Below are 23098 nucleotides of genomic sequence, written 5' to 3'. Positions count from 1 at the left end.
AGCTGCATACACAAAACAGTCAAAACTTTTTAATCAGCACTATTTGCAAAGTTGCTTTTTTTTCTTATTTTAGGCTCTGTTCACATCTGCGTTGGGGTCCCATTCTGACGTTCCCTCGGAGGTTTCCGTCAGAACTGGACCCTGAGCAGACACAAATTGACATCGATCCGGCAAAACGACAGATCCGGTGCACGAAAGATACAAACAGAAACCACAGGCACCTGAGGATGAGTTTTCATTAACCCCTTAAGGACGCAGCCTAGTTTGGGCCTTAAGGCTCAGAGCCCATTTTTCAAATCTGACATATTTCACTTTATGTGGTAATAACGTCGGAATGCTTAAAACTATCCAAGCGATTCTGAGATTGTTTTCTCGTGACACATTGGGCTTCATGTTCGTGGTAAAATTTGGTCAATATATTCAGTGTTTATTGGTGAAAAATTGCAAAATTGAGAGAAAATTTTGAAAAAATAGAATTTTTCAGAATTTAAATGCATCTGCTTGTAAAACAGACGGTTATATTACCCAAAATAGTTACTAGTTCACATTTACCATATGTCTACTTTAGATTGGCATCGTTTTTTGAACATTCTTTTATTTTTCTTGGACGTTACAAGGCTTAGAACATAAACACCAATTTCTCATATTTTTAAGAAAATTTCAAAAGCCTTTTTTTTAAGGTACCTGTTCAGTTCTGAAGTGGCTTTCAGGGGCCTATGTATTAGAAACCCTGATAAAACACCCCATTTAAAAACTAGACCCCTCAAAGTATTCAAAACAGCATTTAGAAAGTTTTTTTTAACCCTTCAGGCATTTCACAGGAATTAAAGCAAAGTGGAGGTGAAATTTACAAATTTCATTTTTCTTGCTAAATTTCAATTTTATAAAAAAAAATTCTGTAACACAGAAGGTTTTACCAGAGAAACACTACTAAATATGTATTGTCCAGATTCTTCAGTTTTTAGAAATGTCCCACATGTGGCTCTACTGCGCTCGTGGAATAAAACACAAGCCCTAGAAGCAAGGAAGCACCTAGTGCATTTTGAGGCCTCTTTTTTATTAGAATATATTTTAGGCAGCATGCCAGGTTTGAAAAGGTGTTGAGGTGCCAAAACAGTAGGAATCCCCCAATAGTGACCCCATTTTGGAAACTACACCCCTCAAGGAATTCATTTATGGTTGTTGTTACCATTTTGACCGCACAGTTTTTTCACAGCACCTATTTGAATTGGGCTGTGAAATTAAAAAAATGTCATTTTTTCCAATAAGATGTCATTTGTGATTAAAATGTCTTATTTTCACAGGGAACAAAATACCCCATTTTGTTGCCCAATTTGTCCTTAGTGCGGCAATACCCCATTTGTGGTGATAAACTGCCGTTTGGGCCCATGTGAGGGCTCAGAAGGAAAGGAGCACTATGTGTTTGTTGGAGTCCAGATTAGCTGGATTGGTTTTCGGGTGCCATGTCGCATTTGCAGAGCCCCAGAGGTATCAAAGCAATGGAAACCCACCATAAGTGACCTCATTTTGGAAACTACACCCCTCAAGGAATTCAAATATGGTTGTTGTTACAATTTTGACCGCACAGTTTTTTGACAGCACCTATTTGAATTGGGCTGTGAAATGAAAAAAATGTAATTTTTTCCAATAAGATGTCATTTTTTATCAAAATTTCTTATTTTCACTGGGAAAAAAATACCCAATTTTGTTGCCCAATTTCTTCTGAGTGCAGCAATACCCCATTTGTGGCGATAAACTGCCGTTTGGGCCCATGGGAGGCCTCAGAAGGGAAGGAGCGCTGTGTGTTCTTTGGAGTGCAGATTTTGTTGGTTTGGTTTTCGGGTGCCATGTCGCATTTGCAGAGCCCCAGAGGTATCAAAGCAATGGAAACCCACCAGTAGTGACCCCGTTTTGGAAACTACACCCCTCAAGGAATTAATTTATGGGTGTTGTGACCATTTTGACCCACAGTTTTTTCACAGAACTTATTTGAATTGGGCTGGGAATTAAAACAAAATTATTTTTTTCCAATAATATGTAGTTTTGGCTGAAAATGTCTTATTTTTACAAGAAACAAAATACCCCATTCTGTTGCGCAATTTGAGTGCCGCAATACCCCATTTGTGGTGATAAACTGCGGTTTGGGCCCATGGGAGGGCTCAGAAGGAAAGGACCACCATTTGGCCTACTGGGGATTTTCTGGTGCGAAGTCATGTATGCAGAAGCCCTTGAGGTACCAGTACAGTTGAAACCCGCAAGAAGTGACCCTGTTTTAAAAACGACACCCTTAAGGCATTCATCTAGAGGTGTAGTGAGCATTTTGACTGGAGACATACACCCCATAAACTGTAATGTGGGTTCTCCTGGGTACGGCAATACCCTACATGTGGCTGTTATCAGCTGCCTGGGCACACAGCAGGGCCCAGAGGGGAAAGACGAGGGGGGATAAGCTGTGCGGAGTACATCAGGGTAAGTAAAATTGGGGTAAATTATAAACCAAGGGATATAAGATAAATTTTAAAACACTCTTTCATACAGAGCTCTGGTTTTTCGGGACACGTGTCACAATGATATATTGTGTCCTCCCTTATCCCCCTCTTATAGCAGACTTTGCACCTCTTTTGACTTTTTCCCTTCTTGCCAGTTTGGGAAACTTCTCCTGGAAAGTGTTGCCCTGGTATGATGCGTGGGTGGCCTCGCTTCCAGAAGTACTGGGTGCCCCCCCCCCCTTCTTGGTCCCTAAAGATTAGGTTCTTGATAATCACCTCTTGAAATTCCAGGAAAGTTCCCCTCTGGCCTGCACATTGACGTAGCACGTACGCATTGTACAATGCCATCTGTATGAGGTGCCCGGCCAGCTTCTTATACCACACCGCATGGCGCTGTAGGGCTTCAGGATTTGATCTGACAAGTCCACCCCTCCCATGTACCTATTGTAGTCCAGGATGCAGTCTGGTTTGGGGGTCTCTGTACTGGTTCCTCGTACAGGTAGAAGGGTACTGGTGTGGCCATGTATTGTTGTCAATACAAGGACATCTCTCTTGTCTTGTACTTGACACACAATATGTTGCTGCTAGATTGTGCCCTGCTCTCACCCCTTCTTGTTTGCCCAAGCAGAGTCTTAGGGAGGCCTCTCAGATTTCTTCTAGCAGTGCCGCATGCCGCAGGACTTCTGGAAGCGAGGCACTTGAAGAGTATAAAAATTATCCAGGTAGAGGTGGTGACCCTGGTCCAGCAGTGGGTGCACCAAATCCCACACAATTTTTGCATTAACTCCCAGTAAGGGGGGGGGGGGGGCATTCTGGGGGCTGAATACTGGTGTCCTTCCCTTCATATATCCTAAACCTGTAGGTATACCCTGATGCACTCTCGCACAGCTTATACATCTTCACGCCATACCTTGCCTTCTTACCTGGCAGGTACTTGCGGAATTGAACCCTCCCTTTTAAATGTACCAAGGACTCATCAATAGAAATACACTTCTCGGGGGTGTATGCTTGGGAAAACCGGGCACTGAAACGGTGTAATAGGGGTCTCCGTTTATACAAACGGTCAAAACTGGGGTCATCTCGGGGTGGGCACGGCTCATTATCAGTATAATGTAAGAAGCAAAGTATTGCCTAATTTGAGGGGCCTATATATTAGAAACCCCTATCAAAGACCCCATTTTAGAAACTAGACCCCTCAAAGTATTCACAACAGCATTTAGAAAGTTTATGAACCCTTTAGGTGTTTCACAGACATTTAGAGCAAAGTAGAGGTGAAATTTACATATTTTTTTTGTCAGAAAATCCTCTTTATACCATTTTTTTTATAACACAAAAAGTTTTATCAGAGAAACGCAACTTAATACGTATTGCCCAGATTCTGCAGTTTTGAGAAATATCCCACATGTGGCCCTAGTGCGGTAATGGACTGAAGCACCGGCCTCAGAAGCAAAGGCGCACCTAGTGGATTTTGAGGCCTCTTTTTTATTAGGCACCATGTCCGGTTTGAAGAGGTCTTGTGGTGCCAAAACATTGGGAACCCCCCAAAAGTGACCCCAATTTGGAAACTAGAACCCTTGAGGAATCCATTGCAGTTTTCATGTCATGCATGCGGCTTTTTGATCAGTTTTTATTCTATTTTTAGGTGGCGTGGTGACTAAAAAACAGCAATTGTACTATTGTTTTTTTTTTCTTTTTTTTTTACAGCGTTCACCGTGCGCTATAGATGACATATTCACTTTATTCTGCGGGGCGATACGATTACGGCGATACCAGATGTTTATAGTTTTTTTTTATGTCTTATGGCGTTTGCACAATAAAATACGTTTTGTAAAAAATCATTCACTTTTTGTGTTACCTTATTCTAAGAGCCACAACGTTTTTATTTTTCCATCAATAAAGCCGTGCGAGGACTTATTTTTTGCGTAACGAACTGTAGTTTCGATCAGTACCATTTTTAGGTACATGCGACTTTTTGATCTCTTTTTATTCCATTTTTTGGGAGGTGAAGTGACCAAACAATTGTGATTCTGGTACGGTTTATTATTATTTTCTTTTACGGCGTTCACCGCGCGGGATAAATAACAAAATAATTTTGTAGTTCAGGCCGTTACGGACGCGGCGATACCAATTATGTATAGTTTATTTGTTTGTTTATATATTTTTATTAATAATAAAGGACTGATAAGGGAAAAGGGGGGATTTTTACTTTTATTACTTTTAAATCTTTTATTTTCTTATTTTTACACATCTTTTTTTAACTTTTTTTTAACTTTATTACTTTGTCCCACTAGGGGGCTTGAGGGCAGGAGGCCCTGATCGCTATTCTAATACACTGCACTACATGCGTAGTGCAGTGTATCAGAGCTGTCAGCTAGGCTTCCGTCTATGGCATAGCCGGACGCCATTGTTTGGTGTCCGGTTGCCATAGTCACCATCGCCTGCCGCTATCGTGTAGCAGGCCGGCGATGGCAGCTTAACCCCTAAAAGGCCGTGATCGCTATTGAACACGGCTTTTCAGGGGTTAATCAGCGGGGACACAGCGATTGGTCCCCGCTGTAGGAGCTGTGACAGCTGCTGTACGAGACAGCAGCTGTTACAGCTCCTGTATGTGTCGGGAGGACGGCCGAAATGGCCGTTACTCCTGAGACGTACTATTAGGTCATGGAGCGCGAACGCTATGGTTACCTTGACCTAATAGTACGTCCAGGAGCGGGAAGGGGTTAAAGAACCAGAGGTTTCTGTTTCCATCACCATTGATTTCAATGGTGATGGAAACGGAAACCTCTGGTTCTTTAATGAAAACTCATCCTCTCATTGAGCTTAAACCCTTTAGGACACAGCCTGTTTTGGCCTTGTGGACACAGTCGATTTTTTTCAAATCTGACATGTTAATAACTTTGGATTGCTTTTACCTCCAAGCGATTCTGAGATTGTTTTCTTATAACATATTGTACTTTATGTTAGTAGACAAATTTGGTTTATTAAACTAAGTATTTATTTGTGAAAAACACCAATAGAGAATTTGCAAAAATTTGCATTTTTATCATTTTAAATGTATCTGCTTGTAAAACATCCCGTGGACTGTCTAGTCACCGTCTAAACACTTCAGTATTGTTAATGTGTTAGTATGACAGCAAATAGTGATCTAAAAGGATCCCTATGCACTGACTAAATGAATGGAGAGGAGTGCATGACGCTGATTGGTCAGCGTCATACACTCCCCTGTACAACGCCCACTTGGTCTAAAGTAAAAACACGCCCACTTGGGCATTAAGCAACTCATTAGCATAAATCTAAAATCGCTAATAAAGTGGTGAAAACAGATCGTTTTTTTTAATAAAAAGCACTGCTGTCACCTACATTATAGCGCCCATCTCCTTGCAAAAATTTGCATTTTTATCATTTTAAATGTATCTGCTTGTAAAACATCCCGTGGACTGTCTAGTCACCGTCTAAACACTTCAGTATTGTTAATGTGTTAGTATGACAGCAAATAGTGATCTAAAAGGAATGGTATATTGTATTAGTTTGGACTTTTACAGATTTATTTTTTTTATTTTTCACATTACTTTAGAGGAAAATGGGAAACGTTGTTTTTAACTTTTTAGTTGTTTAAAATGGTAAAAAAAAGTTCTATAAAAAGTTATTAGTACCCCTAGGGACTAACGATTGCGGATAAAATACACTGCAATTCTCATTGCAGTATATTGTAATTTTTATTGACACCGTTTTTAGCAACCAGTCCCCTCTAGACATTTGTTCTAAGTAATTACTGATGCACAAACACTTTTGGAATCATACTCCACTTTTAAGAGTCACTTACACTGATTTTATATGTTTGCATTGATAATATTAACTCTTCACCGCTTAGATAGTTTTATAAATTTTGTATAAATTTACTCACAGGATGGGATGTCATAAGATATCTGCTACATATGTTGTGCACCTGGTCTTTGTATTTTATGCTTGAGAAGGACACTGACAGGGTTGAAACCTTGCAAGGTCATGTTTTTGTGAATTAAAAAATACTTTTTCTACTTTGCTGCAGTCTCTTTCTCTGTTTTGGACATGTGCAACGCCAAGCATCAGCTGGAGTAATGTAAAGCATGCCGCCAATGGACTCGCAGTGGGAACTGGTTTTTTGCAGGCATTAATCACATTTTACTGGAAGTCTGTTGAATGAATTTGGCGGATGCCAGGAGAATGCTACATACCGGAATGCATAGTACCTACTGTAAAATTTGGTGGAGAAGGGATAATGACATGGGGCTGTTCTTCATGGTTTGGGCTAGGCCCCTTATTTCCAATGAAAAGTAATGTTAATGCTACAGCTTACAAAGACGTTTTAGACAAGCATATGCTTCCTCGCTTTGTCCACCAGTTTTAGTCTAAAGCCTTGACAAGAGTTTGATAATAATCTTCTTGTGGTCTTGAACTCCATTAGGCCAAGTTTATGATGATTTGCTATTTTTAGGCATATCCGGCTTGTAAATAGTTAATGCAATAACTCCTTTAACAAGTAGAAAGCATTACAAGGTTTCAGCACTTTCCATTCTAAAGTGAATTGGACCTATTTTTCGCTCACAGAGAACCCCTCTGAATGGGAAATCTTAACACCAAGTACATAAAGTTTAATTCCATTCTATAGGAGCAACAGAATTATCTGTAATCTATGTGATTTGCAATTCCTAAAACACAGGGTACCTCTTTTCATAATCCTGCTTTCAACATAAAAATCCTTTCACTGGTCACCTCAAAGATGAGCTCAGAATAGGCAAATAACTGTACCTTGGTTACATGCATTGCTCATGTTTTTAATCGGAAATTTAAACAAACTAAACTTGGAATTCATTTATTTTAAAGATTCTTAAAAAGGGGTTGTATTCTGCTTTTTTTTTTTGCCAGAAACAGCGCCACTCTTGTCTATGGGCTGTGTCTAGTATTCCAGGTCAGCCCCATTCACTTAAATTAGGCTCCGCTGTAATACCTTACACAGCCCATGGGCCAAGAGTGCCGCTATTTCTGGGGAAAGAAAACATAATTATTCTTTTCTTCAAATCTCGCACAACCCCTTTAAAGCGAACTATAAACTGCGAAATTATAGTTAGAGGATCTGTCACTCGTTTAGTAATTCCCAATCCCCTAGGTAATCTAATAGGCACTATCACATTGATAATACTAGTGAAAATATAAGTTATGAGCTTTTTTTCCTAAATATGCAAATTAGACTATACTAGCCAAGTGGGTGTCAACACCAGCGACTCTCCTGAGGTGGAGTTACCTCACAGCCTCTGACGCTGTCCTATGAGCATGAAGCTGCTTCACACACCGTGTGAGAGACTGAGACGGGAGGGAAGGGGGATCACTTAAAATGGCTATATTTTAGGCTGGAACATATGAAAGTTGAGATTCTAATCTTTCATATGCCACCAGGATTTCAGTTCTAGCTGTGAAACAACCAGATGTATCACCAGTTGAAAATAGTCGGGAATGGAAGCTGTTTACTATATGCATATACAGTTCCCATTCCTGACTGTGTCTTTAACTGGTGATACCTCCGGTTGTTTCACAGCTAGAACTGCGATCCTGGTGACATATAAAAGAATAGAATCCCATCTTTCATGTGCCACCACTGTTCTAGATATGGCTATTTTAAGTGAGCCCCTTCTCTCCAGCCTCAGTCTCTCACACAGTGTGAAGCAACTTCATGCTGATAGGACAGTGTCAGAGGCTGTGAGGTAGCTCCACCTCAGGAGAATCCCTGGTGTTCACACCCACTTGTCTAGTATAGCCTCATGTGCATATTTAGAAAAAAGCTCATAACTTTTAAAATAAACGGTTTGAGAAACCATTTTCACAATCCTTATCAGTGTGACGGCACCTATTAGATTAGCTAGGAGATTGAGCATTAATAAACTAGTGACAGGGTTTCCCCACGAAACACATGCATCCCCTATCCACAGGATAAGGGATACATGTGTGATCACTGGGGGTCAGCGATCCAGACAGTTGGGACCAGAACACAGGACTGGAGTCAGGAGCAAGCAGGAGAAGGTCACCAGGTTTGTTAACTACAATTTTGCAGTGTATAGTTGATTTTTCGTTTTTGACTGGAGGGTCGCTTTAAGTGTAACAGAAGCATTTGGTATACAGTACCAGCTCCTTCCTATTCAATCTGTTTCCCTTCTTTCTTTGTGTTTCAGGTGTTAGATTAGTTCATATATTTAATCTCGAGTGATTTTCATTTTCTTCCTAATGCCTCTGTTTTGATAGCTCCACACAAAGAAACAATTGTGGTTCGTATAAAAAAATAACAGCTACAATTGCTTACACTTCCGATAATTACTCTTTTAAGTCGATTTTATTGGGAACTGATAAAATGATACAATTTTTGTTTAAGTTTCACTTCTTGATATAATGGGTTTCATTAAATGACTTCTATGATCAGAGATATATTAAATGTATCACTGGTTGACAGGAGATCATAAAGTAATCTGTTGAAGTATCAGGGAAGTAAGCATTGTTGTAAACTGAGTAACATTATTTTGAATTCAATACAATATGCAAGAACATTCTGCAATCTGATAACAGACGTGAGATGGATACTCATGTAGAGATCAGTGATCTCTATGGAGCACCAGAACACATGCGCCCATCCCTGAAGATGAATGTCAAGCAAGGATGGAGGAAGAATATAGCATAAGAATGTAATCAAGGATATATAGTATTAACTATTTAGGCACAGAAAGCATGTGCCAAGGTGAAGACAAAATTAGTATATTAAAACAAATCTCCTCCCAGACTATTAAACTGCACTTAGGCTCTTGAATGAAACCCATGTATTTCACTTGTCCTGCACCGTAGACTTAAAGAATAATTGCAACTTCCTCTGCCAGCTTCCAGTAGGAAGTTCAACCCTTAGAAGCGTTTTAACAGGAGGCACAGATCTGTGCATTAAAGAAGCATAAATTCTATAAAAAAAAAGGCCCGAAGCTCATATTTGTCTACTCTCCAGGAATTTTGCTGGAGTCTTCTGAAATAGACGAGATCTCCTATTTTTCTATACAGCAGTAAGTGGAACTTTGTTACTTCCATAGTCTTTAATGGCAGCTGTATAAAGTTTTATGCAGTCATGCCACCATCGGTGAGGTTGTAGGCAGCCAGAATTGTATTATTTCATTCCATGTCTGTGTGAAGGGAGGCACTCTACTGGAACTGTTTATTTCGGGCATTCCGGTGGCACTTTTATTGTGGTCAATTTAACACGTTTATTGGTGTCTTTGTTTATGGTGGCCACTCTTTATGTCATGCTGATGGCTGTGTTAATAGAGATACGTTGTCTTTTTTTATGGCCTCCACTTTTGGGTGAAGTTTAAATTAAGAAAATGTCAAGTCTTCCTGAAAATTATTCTTTAAAGTATGGTAATGCCTAAGTGGGTTTGCTCTGTTGCTGTATAAAGGGACTGTGCAACTGGTTATCTGTGGTTACCCCTGGCCCATACTCGCTGACTGCTATAGTGCACCAGCTAGCTAGTATGCACAAGACCCACGGTTAAAGGGGGGTTTGGCAATCATAATTTCATCTCACGCCTGCGCTGGAGAGGAAGAAATCCTAACTCATTGAGGGAACAGGGTTGGGTGAGCGTATTTTGTTTTTTTCAGGCGCTCAAAGGAGGTTCTATTAATGGTGGTAGGACACTACTTTTGTAGGGGGCATAAAAGGGTCTTTATTAAGTGGTGGCATAAAGGGGGTATTATTACTAAGTGGTGGGCATAAAATGGGGCATTATTTCAGAGTGGCGGCATAAACGGGGGCATTGTTACTGAGTGGAACAAAAAAGGGGCATTATTGCTGAGTGGCAGCATAAAAGGGGCATTATTTTTGAGTTTGGGCATAAAAGGGGTATTACTGTGGGGGCCTAAAGGGGGCTCTATTACTGTGGGGGGGCACTAAAAGCGACGCTAGCACTATGTACAGTCTAAAGAGGACACTATTACTGTGTGGGTTGAACTAAAAGCTGGGTAGGGTGCTGAAAAAGCAAGGAGCCAAATATGGAAAATTCTACAGGGACAAATCTTGGTCAGGAGAAGTCGTCAGTGCAGTCTTGACTAGACATAGAAGAAAAGGGAAACTGAGCGACTCCAATACAGGAGACGTCACCTGAAAGTCACTGGATGTCACTGTACTCTAATTACTTATATGGTCTGCAGAGCTCCTGTGTGGGACTGGTATCTACCACTATATAGTCACTGTATGGTGGAAATATTGGTCTTTGTAATGTGGATTTTATTGAGTACCAGCATGTTGGTATTATTCAGTTAAAATATGGGGTGGTAATATGTGATCATGGTGTGGTGATTATTATTTGGCTCTTTATAGTAGTACTATTTGGTAACTGTATGACTGTAATATTTAGAGGTATACTATCATATATAGATAAGTGCTTTTGAGGTTGGAAGCATACAACTGTCTAAAATGTCTTTGTATGTTGTAGAATTAACATTACTTTTCATTGTAAATAAGGGGCCTAGCCCAAACCCTGAAAAATAACCCAAACCATTTATACTAACCAAATATTCCAGTAGGCGCGATGCATTCCTGTAGGTACAATTTTACTTAATCAAATAAACCCTGATTTGTCCATCCGACTGCCAGATAGTGGCACATGATTCAGAGAACGTGTTTTTAGTGCTTTAGAGTCCAGTGGTGGCATGCTTTACACTACTCCAGATGATGCCTGGCATTGCTTGGGGTGATCTTAGGCTTGGGTGCAGGTGCTCAACGATGGAAACCCATTTCATGAAGCTCCTGACACAGAGTTTTTGGGATGATGTCACTTGGGGAAGCAGTTTGGAACTCTATAGTGACCTTTATACAATTCTAACATGCCACGCGCTTCAGCACTCGGCGGCCCTGCTCTGCGAGTTTGGGTGGTCTGCTGCTGTGGATGAGCTGTTACAGCTAGAGACATCCACTTCCCAATATTAGCATTTACAGTTGATTTAGATTTAGTAGATCAGAAATTTTGATTTGTGACATTCTATGACAGTGGCATGAAAGTCATTTAGCGCGTCTGTATGACCTGTGTGGCTGTGTCCTTGATTTCATGTACCTGTTCGCAATGGGTGTGGCTAAAACTCCAGAACTTAATAATTAGGAGGGGTGTTCACATACTTTTAGTCATATAGGAAATTATTAAATAGTGCCGTGCTAAGTACCAAGTCCCAGAATATATTAATCTGGCATTTAGTGCTTCCATTAATGCTTTGAGTACCATATGCCTTTTACATGGCATCAGCCATATTTACCTCTTCCCGCGCCACGACATACTATTGCGTCGGGGTGGGGGAGGTAGTGCTCTGAGAGGGCTCATCCGCTGAGCCCGCTCCGTACGCAGCGGGTGTCAGCTATGTTTTACAGCTGACACCCGGGAATAACAGCCAGGAACAGCGATCGATTGTTTAACCCCTTAGATGCTGTGATCAAGTACGATCGCAGCATGTAAGACGTTACAAATAGGGGGGTGCACCCTGCAAAGCGATCAGGGGCACCAATGGTTGTCATGGCAGTCCAGGGGCTTAATGACCTTATGAAGGCTCCCAGGGCTGCCTTTCTTCATCTCCTGTTAAGGCTTGTCTCTGGCACGGCTGAACAGGAGCCTGTAAAAATGACAATACACAGCAATACATTAGTATTGCAGTGTATTGTACCAGCGATCTAGCGATTGCTGGTTCAACTCCCCTAGAGGGACTAATAAAATGTGTAAAAAAAGATAAATAATGTTTTTAATACTGTAAAAAAAATACAAAAATTAAAAGTTAAAAAAACTCTCCTTTTCCTATTTTTCCTCTGAAGTAATGTAAAATTTTAAAAAAAATACAATTGGTATGACTGCATCCGTAAAAGTCCGAATTATTACACTATAGCATTATTTAATGCGCATGGTGAATATCGTAAAAATACAACAATATAAAATGCAACAATCGCTGTTTTTTGGTCACTTCATATTTCACAAAAAAATGAATAAAAAAATAATCAAAAAGTCTCGTGAAGCCCAAAATGGTACCAACAAAAACTAGCGCTCGCCCCTCAAAAAATAAGCCCTCATACCACTCAATCAATGGAAAAATAAAAAATTTATGGCTCTCTTAATGTAGCAACATAACACAAAAATGTTCTTTTTAATAGCTTCCTTGTAAAAGTAATAAAACATTCAAAAAACTATAAATTTTGTATTGCCATAATCGTATTGACAGGTAGAATAAAGCTCACATACTATTTTTACCGTATGGTGAAAGTCGTAAAAACGAAACCCCTCAAAAGATTGAGGAATCGCTGTTTTCTCCGATTCAACCCCACAAAGAATTTTTTTGCAGTTTCGCAATATATTTATATGGTACAACAAATGGTACAGTTAAAAACTACAACTTGCCCCGCAAAAAACAAGCCCTCATATAGCTATAATGACAGAAAAAGAAAGAAGTTATAGCGTTTTTAATGTGGGGAGGAAAAAATGAATATGAAAATCCAAAAAATGGCTTGGTCCTGAAGGGGTCACCTTACGTTTTTTTCATACTGATGACCTATACACAGGATAGCTCATCAGTATATGATTGGTGGGGGTCTGACACCCGATTCCCCGCACGATCAACTGTTCTGGCTGCCTTCTGCGCTGGATGTCAGTGCCGGAAGCAGATGGTTCTGGTCACGGTATAGTGGCCGTGCTGTAGTACTGCAACTCTGCTCCTATTCAACTGAAAAGGAGCAGAGATACAGTTCTGCTGCACGGCTCCTATACAGTGTACGAAGCCTTCTGCTTCCGGCACTGAACACTGCATAACATCCGGTGCCCGGAGGCAGCTGATCAGTGTGGCGTCCGGGTATCGGACCCCCATCAATCATATGCTGATGACCTATCCTGTAGATAGGTCATCAGCAAAAAAACGTCCTGTGCCCGGACAACCCTTTTAATACTAATTATCTGCACACTATTTTCTTGCACCTTTCCTATATAGTAGGGCTTATTGTGATATGCATATATATTCATGCTTGTGCATTATGTCAAGTTGGTTCATATCTTCACATCATGTAGAACTACATGCTTCAGTAGGTCCATAACAGATAGTCACATGCGACAATATGGCTTATATAATGCATAACATATATGCTGTAGTGTGTCATTTGCAAATTCATATCATTAGCCCCATTGTCTGTAAAGGGGAAGGGTTTAGGAAGAACCGCTGTGAAATCTGTTCATTATTGTCCTCATAATGAGCAGCTATTATTGGATTTATTCTTGACCGTATTCTTTAGAACCCAAGCAGCCTCTCACCGCATGGGTATTTGCTGCAAGGCTTTGAAATGTAACTATGGCAACCAGAAGACTTTGACAATAGTAGCGTGTCCATCCATTCACGGTTCTTTTGCTGCCTGGCACTGCTAAGATGCCATCGTGTCTTACTGTCTCTTCCATCTTCACAAATACAGCAGCAGTTACCAATTTTAACATATCTGGCTATATCATGTTTGATATCACTTGTTGTATGTGCTATTATTCCGTACAGAATCAAAGCACTGCGTTGAAAAGGTTAATGGAAGAAACAATGTTTACTAGCAAGCAGGGATTAAAATACATCTGACATACTGTAGAGAATGGGTTTGGATGAGCTGTTTATGGTGCTGAGCATAAATAATCATTTCTCGAACCAACATAGCGAATTAAGGATTGTATCAACATGAAATGAGAAGCTTATAAAATATGATCATCTGCAAGGAATACCATAAGGCTCTGAACCGTCTACTTCTCTTTTAGGTGATAAATTCTCTTTATAAATGATCTCACAGGACACTTTAAGCATGGGCTTACCTTGAGTCAACCTATCTGGTAATGTAGTGTTATTATAATTGATCCTTTATCTGCGGGAATGGTTCAATAACCCATTAGCAGACACCAAACACTCTATCATCTGAGTCTGCGCAATATAGAGCAAAGCTATAGGGCTCTGTTCACACTAGTGTCACGGCTTCTGTTAATACCTGCGCCATGCTGTTTACGACAGATCCATTGCATAACATATCTCATTGACTTATGATGGATCCATTGTGAAACATGTCAGGCAATCATTGATAATAGTGCACCATCATTTACGTAATATAACCTAACCTGTTGTTCTTTATGTGTCTCTATAGGGTAAGTTCACATCTCGTTTTTACTGCACGTCTGACATGTAAATTTTTACATGAAAAAACAGTGTCAAAACGTGTACCACAGCGTGTACATTGATTTCTATGGTCAGGACGGCTGCACTAATGGTGCCATTTGTGCATTCGTTTTGTTTGCTTAAGTTCTATCCTTTTTTTCCATGTCCTGAAAAGTGTCGTCTACGACGCTTTTCAGTACTTTTCCAAATTGTATACCACACGTATACGTTTCTACTTGTATTGTTGTCAATGGTGACGTATAGATGACGTATGCAATCTTAAACCCTACGTTTCTAAACGTAAAACGTAAAACTTATAGGTTTTTGTCACCATATATGTGAAATCTTGACTTTACAAAGTTTGATTTAGCTCAAGAACAAAAAAGTATACGTATTTAGAAGTAAGAACGGACAAAAATGTATAAAAGAGTATACGACCTATACTACAAAAAACGTAGGCGTATGTTACAAATACATACGTTTTTGGAACTTTAACCCCTTAATACCGAACGTGTTATAAACCTTAATGACCAGAGCAATTTTCGCAGTTTTGCTATTCACAGATGTAACGCAGTATAACTCTGTATGTGTTTTATGTATCGATGTGAATTTTGCACGGTTTTCTTGGGACATGAAGTGCTTCCTTTTTGTGGTATATATGTATAGGTAACACTTTTGTTACTTTTTTTTATAGTCGTGGAAAGAGGAAAAAAAGAGAAATTTTGATTTTTCATCATTTAAAATGTAACAGTTTGAAAATAACATTAATTGTATCATACAAATGTATTGAAATATACTTTTTCATTTATCCTGATCATAAAGACACCTGACTTGGAGGTGTAGTTTATTTATTTTTTACCAGAAATATAGTATAAAACACAAGTGCCCCTTTTTTCAATTGCGCACTAAAATGTCTTAATTTCGTTTTTTACAGCATGGTATTAATGTATGGGTAATGGACTTGAAGGCCAATAAATAATGGTAAAAAAACATTGTGTTCTAAAAACTAGACACTCTAAAGTCTATTTCTAGTGGTTTAATTTCCGTTTTAACCCTTCACACTTTTTACAGAATTTGCCCAAACTAAGCCCAAAAAAATGTAAATTGCATATTTTTTTTACAAAAGTGTCACTTTTCTTAAACCATTTCGAAACACCATATGACATACTGGTAAAAGTGATACATTCGGCTATTTCTCCCGTGTACGGTGATACCAAATATGTGTGTCTAATCTATTATATGGACCCGTTATAGGGCATATCATAGAAGGAGTCCATTTTGGCTTTTGGAGGCCTTTTTTACACCAGAGCTGATTTTAGGGAACCACGCTATATTTGCCATGGTACTGCAAGTTATTTTGAAGTATAAAAGTCCTGCTAATATTTGTCTAGGGCAGGGGTCTCAAACGCGGCCGGGTAAGTGGGCCACATATAGAAAAATGGGAAGTTGATGGGCCGCATTACTTTCAAATTTGATACAATACAAAATTATTGTTAATCAATTAGTTATTTGATCTACTATAAAACTATATTACTATAATAATAATAATAATACTACATTACTATAACAATACCGCTAGGTTTAAAATTTGAGATATTTCTCCACGTGTTTATTTCAACAATCAAGTTTTCCAGTTTAAGTGTCGCTAAATGCAGTCCGGCGGCTCAGGTAGTAGTCTTTGGCAGACACCCATGTCAAGATTGGGCAGCCCCTTTTTAGATCCGTAGATGCTGCCACAGTGCCCTCTGCAGATGCTGCCACAGTGCCCTCTGCAGATGCTGTCACAGTGCCCTCTGCAGATGCTGCCACAGTGCCCTCCGCAGATGCTGCCACAGGGCCCTATGCAGATAATGCCACACACACCCCAAGTAGATAACTCCATTGGGGCTCCCTCTAGGAGTGGAATCCCCAGCCAGTTCGTTGCCGACGTTTTGGCTGGGGATTCCTCTACTGTTGGAGCCCCTGATGTCACTGTCCATACACAATGACGTCAGGGGATCCTCCTGGTCCGGAATGTGATATCAGGGGCAACCCCAGAGCCGGAGTCCCAGAGCAGAGCACTAGTATAGGCTCTGCGTCAAAACTCTGGGGAAGCCATTAACATCAGTATCCATATATGAACAGTGATGTCAGGGGCTTGCCCAGAGCTGGAGTCCCAGAGCAGAGCCGCTTCTAGCACTCTGCCTGGGATTCCATCTCTGCTCCTGACATCACTGTCCATATATGGACATGGATGTCAGGGGCAACCCCAGAGCTGGAGTCCCGGGCAGAGCGCTAGTAGGCTCTTCCTGGGACTCCAGCTGTGCTCCTGACATCACTGGAACTCCTGCTCTGGGGAAGCCCCTGACATCACTAGTGCTCTGCCCGGGACTCCAGCTCTGGGGAAGCCCCAGACATCGCTGTCCATATGTGGACAGCGATGTCAGAAGATTCCACAGAGTCTCAGAGCAGAGCCTATAATAGTGCTCTGCCCGGGACTCCGCTCTGGGAAAGACCCTGACTACACTGTCCATATATGGACAGCGATGTCAGGGAATTCCACAGAGTCCCGGAGCAGAGCCGATACTAGCGCTCTGCCCGGGACTCCGCTCTGGGGAAGACCCTGACACATTGTCCATATATGGACAGCGATGTCAGGGAATTCCACAGAGTCCCGGAGCAGAGCCTATGCTAGCGCTCTGTCCGGGACTCCAGCTCTGGGGAAGCCCCAGACATCGTGTTTCCATAAATGGACACCAATGTCAGGGAATTCCACAGAGTCCCGGAGCAGAGCCGATACTAGCACTCTGCCCGGGACTCCGCTCTGGGGAGGACCCTGACACACTGTCCATATATGGACAGCAATGTCAGGGAATTCCACAGAGTCCCGGAGCAGAGCCTATACTAGCGCTCTGCACAGGACTCTGGCTTTGGGGAAGACCCTGACACATTGTCCATATATGAACAGCGATGTCAGGGAATTCCACAGAGTCCCGGAGCAGAGCCTATGCTAGCGCTCTGCCCGGGACTCCAGCTCTGGGGAAGCCCCAGACATCGTGTGTCCATAAATGGACACCAATGTTAGGGAATTCCACAGAGTCCCGGAGCAGAGCCGATACTAGCACTCTGCCCGGGACTCCGCTCTGGGGAGGACCCTGACACACTGTCCATATATGGACAGCAATGTCAGGGAATTCCACGGAGTCCCGGAGCAGAGCCTATACTAGCGCTCTGCACAGGACTCTGGCTTTGGGGAAGCCCCAGACATCAGATGTCAGGGAATTCCAGAGTCCCGGAGCAGAGTCTGTATTAGCGGCTCTGTGTCTGCGGGCCGCAGGTGACAGCCCTGCGGGCCTCGTGCGGCCCGCGGGCCGCATACTTGAGACCCCTGATCTAGGGGTATAGTGAGTATTTTTAATAGACGGAAAGAAATAAAAAATTGATTTTTCCAGAAAATACAGTATTGCTGCATTTTTACAGTGAAACATTATCCCATAAGCAACTCTCCCTTTTGGTTCTCCCTACAAATACAGTGTGATAGTAAATGAGTTAATAATGTGGGAGTGTATGATAAATTTCAAAGCATGGATAGTTATAGAGACCAGGATTAGAGGGACATGTAGGGCAATAAAATCTTGTGTCCCTTCATATGCCATTTTTGCTGCACACTCTGCATCGCTTTTGTGGGTATTGTTTTTTTTCAGTAGCAGGCACAGGGTGTACAAAGTGACGTTCCACAAGCCGTCGGACATCTTCTGCCTCATGGTTGTGTCTGGGGTCAGGGGACTCAAATAAAAGGTGTTCAATTATGTTCTCCAGAAATTTGAAAAAAGTATTTTGCCCATTTGATTTTTTGTATAGCACAAAGCCATTGTATGTTGCCATCTGAATAAGGTGGAGGGCCAGCTTTTTATACCAGGGGTGGGATTTTTTTTGCACCAGGTATGGCTGTAAAGCCTGGTCAGACAAATCCACTGCCCCCATGAATTTATTATAGTCTGTGCTGCAGACCGGCTTCTCTTTATCAGAGGTGGCACCACGTTCCCTCACTGTCACTTTTGTGTCTGTGTGAACAGTGCTTAGCATGAACACATCCTTGCGGTCATTAAGTTTTATTGCAAGAAGGTTTCCACTGCAAAGACCACTTGATTCCCCCCTTCTCAGGCGTTTTCTCACCAGCTCCTGTGGCAAGCCCCTTCTGCTTTTGCAGATTGTTCCGCAAGCCCCTGTGTCTGTGGCATGCAGGTGCTTGAGCAAGGGGACGCTGGTATAGAAGTTATCAGTGTATAACTGATAACCCTTATTCAGCAGAGGCTGCATTAAGTCCCAGAGTATTTTGCCACTGCATCCTAACTCACTGGGACATCCAGGGGGGTTGATATCACGGTCTTTGGCTTCATAGATTCTAAAGGCGGATGTATAGCCTGTACCACTCCGACAGAGCTTGTAGATTTTAACCCCATATTTTGCTCTCTTTGAGGGGGATGTACTGGCGGAATGAGAGCCTGCCTTTATAGCTCATGAGCGATTCATCTACCATAGGTTTTTTTCGTGGTTGTACACCGGCATAAATGACTCCTCCAAAATTTTTATCAGGGGCCCTATTTTATACAGGCGGTCACGGCCTGGATCACTACTGGTGATTGTCATTGAAATTAAGGAAGCGCATTAGCACTTCATATCTGCTTCTGGTCATAATGGCTGGAAAAACAGGTGTGGCATGTGTAGGGCTTGTTGCCCAATATGACCGGATTGAGGGCTTTTTCACGAACCCCATGTTGAGGATGAGCCCCAATTTTTTTTTAGGTTCGCCAGTATTTGTGGGGTGCTACTGCTTTGCATAGGAGGACGTTGGCTTTTCAGCAAAGAATTGGCGAGCATAAAGATTGGTTTGGTTTACAACCAGCTCCAAAAGTTCATCTGTAATGAATATTTTAAAAAAATCGAGGGCTGTACAATTTTCCACATTAATATTTATCCCTGGTGTGGCAATAAATTCTGGGATATTAGGGGAAAATGACTCTGTGGGTACCCACTCAATATATCCTGGGGGAATAGAGCGGGCCGTGTTTTGCCCTGTGCTCGTGGACTCTGCAGTGACACTTGCAGTTGCAGAAAGCGTATCACTGTCGTCACTATCACTGGTAGACAACATTTCTACCTCAGACGCGGTTTCTGTATCGCTTTCATCAGTCAGAAATTAACATGGCGCATGCCTCTTCCACCGTGAACCTCCTATGGGCCATTCTAATTACACACATGTACAACAAAGACTGTAACCAGACGCACACGCAGACAGATTTTATTTTTTTCACAGACAAAAATACACGGACGTCACAAAAGCACACTTCACAAAAAAGTGATGTCGAACAAACATGTAGACTGTCACAAAGCGGGTTAGTGGACCCACTAGGCCGTACCGCCGTAGCGGGGAGGCAGCTGGCCAAACAGGACACCCTAGAAATACAATGTCCCGCACAAGAGTACCTGTATAGTCCAGACGGTGGCCGCAACTTTGGCACAGATGGAGATGGTTGCAGCAGATAGCGCCAAACGTGGTGGATGACACAGGAGCCGCAAGTTGCGCCAGACGTGGCGGATTCGTCCGGACGTGGCAGATGACACAGAACGTGGCGGATTCCTCCGGACGTGGCAGATGACACGGAACGTGGCAGATTCCTCAGGACGTGGCAGAAGACACCGGACGTAGCGGATTCCTCCGGATGTGGCAGATGACACAGGACGTGGCGGATTTCTCTGGACGTGGCAAATGACACAGGACGTGGTGGATTCCTCCGGACGTGGCAGATGACACAGGACGTGGCACGACTTGATACTAAGGCACAGCACGGGAAACAGGAACGGGGAACAAGGCACGGGTAACAACAGGAACGGGAAACACTAAGGGACCATTTGCAAGACAGACTGGGAAAACTAACAACGCTCAGGCAAGGATTAGAAGGCCAGGGGCCTTCTTATAGACCAGGAAATCGTGGCAGTTGATGATGATGACTTCCTCCTATTTGCGTGCGCTGGCCCTTTAAGGCCGGGCACGAGCGTGCGCGCGCACCCTACGGGACACAACCGAACGGAGCGGAAGTGAGCACTGGCATCTCCTAGGAAGGAGATGGGGACCAGCGCTCACAGATCCATGGCTGCGGGCGTCGGGAGGTTAGTAAACCCGACGGCCCGTGGCCATGGACGCTACATAGACTATAAAACTTTTATTTCTTTTTTTACACAAAAAAATACACAGACTAAACCTAGGATAACCCTAGACTACCTCTCGAATAGAACCTAGAATAACCCTAGACTAACCCTAAGGATAACCCTAGCCTAGAATAGGTATACAAGTGACGTTTATATAAAGTTTATATATTAGATTTTCAGTAATTTAGTGTCATTTATTAACAGTAAAATTCTCTCTCCGTCTCTTCTCCTACAAAGTAACAAGTGTGAGGAGAGACAGAGAGACAGGGAGGAGAAAAACTTTGTTTACATTTTGTGATCACTGTGAATGGTTCTCACAGTGATCACATGAACGGAGACCACTGTTATTGGTCTCCGATCATCACTCTGAAGCCTTAGGCTGTTAATAACAGCCTTGGCTTCAGAGGCAGAATATGCGATGCCCGCGAAAACCACTCCGTTGCGGCCCCCTCCCTCCCAAACCACTCAGATGCGGCGCTTGCTATTGAGCGCCGCATCTGAGGGGTTAAATATGATCGGAGACCACTGCTAGTGGTCTCCGATCGTTGCCCTGAAGCCCGAGGCTGTTACCAGCAGCCCGGTCTTCAGGAGATCCCGGCACGATGCCAGAAAAGTTCTTCTTAAGTGCCGACGGGAAAAGGCGGCGCTTCAGAAGAACTACCCCAAACGACCGACGTAAAAACACTATATGCCGGTCGTTATGGGGTTAAAAACATATACGTGGTCGTATACCACAAACACGTGCACAAAACTAGATGTGAACTTACCTTACCTAACAGCAACTTTTGACTGATCCAGGTAGCAAGAATATATATTTTTTGCTCTGCACAGGAGTATTGCAAAGTTGTGAATTTTTTTTTTTCGGATTATAATCAAATGTTTCACTTTAAACAAGAACAAGTAGTAAAAAGTGTAAGTAATAATGTAAAAACATTGTCTGTTTTACCTTTTACTAAAAAAGACATTTACTTTAGAGGCAGTCTCTGTGACAGAAGGGGTTTGTGAGACAACGTTAGCGCAGTCCTTTTGTATCTAATATTTTATCATATGGAATAGATTGCTAACTTTTTTTTTACTGACAAGAAGTATTAATGCAAATATCAAGAGATATATCCATGAGCCAAATTCTAGTCTAGCATTTCATATTGTCATTTTTGTTTTCCAAATGAAAAATGTTTAAAGTGTACCTCCAACTATGAACATTATTAAATTTTTAGGTCCAAAATGATGTGATAATTAATTTCATAATACATCTTTATAATAGTTGAAGCTCTGTTTTTTTGTGTGACAGAGCTCCAAATCCCCAGCTTCCTTTTACACAGCAATGGAATAATAGAGTTAATTGATAAAATTATTTCTGCCTGCACTGACCACTAGGGGGATAGATTTAGGCCTCATGCACATGAACGTGTTTTTGCGTCTGCAATTCATCCGCAAAAATACGGATGAATTGCGGACCCATTCATTTCTGTTGGCCTATGCACACGACCTTGGTTTGTACGGTCCGTGCATTGTCCAGGAGTCATTGAAATCAATGGGTGCGCGGTCCGTGAATTGCAGACGGCTCGCAGATGACACTCCGGCCACCCGTGCCTGTAATCACAGGCCGTGCACATGGCTACGGCTGTGTGCATGAGGCCTTATGCAGTTCCCATTGAAGCCAATATTAAGTCTGTATGCAACAAGCTCCCCTAGTGACCGCTGCAGGCAGCCCGAATTTTGTCATTTAACTCCATGGCAGTGTAAAAAGAAGCAGGGAATTTAATGGTCTATATCGGAAAAGTGTAATTGAAGTTACATTTTAAATACATGTTATGTTTTGTTAATGCCAAATTCTAGATGGCAATAACATTAAAATTTGTTTCCTTGTTGCAGAGGAGGTTGTAGAAGGGAAAAGTGCCATCCTTATTGGGATGAGTCAATGGAACTCCAATGACTTAGTTGAACAGATTGAAACAATTGGGAAGTTGGATGAAAGTCCAGGTAAGAATACCTTTAATATAATTTTAACATTGTGTTTGATCAATCTGATGTATTGCCTGCAGATAGGTCCAGCAAACCTGTGATTCAGCAATGAAATTTGATCATCAAATTTTCACAATTTCTGTCATCAAAAAGTAACTCTCTCCAAAAGCAGAACATTTGATAGCCTTATTGTCACTTTTGTTTTACATTTTATGGGTCAGGAAATCATCCAGGTAAGGTACACTTAATATACC

General features: G+C 41.8%; 1 long non-coding RNA gene across 1 annotated transcript in view; it reads left to right on the top strand.

Annotated features, from left to right (window-relative positions):
* LOC142741471 (uncharacterized) overlaps positions 1-22857 on the top strand; it is a 284939-nt gene extending 262082 nt beyond the window's left edge. Inside the window, exon 3 of the long non-coding RNA XR_012881157.1 lies at positions 22755-22857. This is a non-coding gene — a long non-coding RNA (uncharacterized LOC142741471). The remainder of the gene's footprint in view (positions 1-22754) is intronic.
* Positions 22858-23098: the final 241 nt, after the last annotated feature.

The sequence above is a fragment of the Rhinoderma darwinii genome, chromosome 2, assembly GCF_050947455.1.
Source record: "Rhinoderma darwinii isolate aRhiDar2 chromosome 2, aRhiDar2.hap1, whole genome shotgun sequence".
NCBI lineage: Eukaryota > Metazoa > Chordata > Amphibia > Anura > Rhinodermatidae > Rhinoderma > Rhinoderma darwinii.
This window is presented reverse-complemented; position numbering and strand designations above follow the sequence as displayed.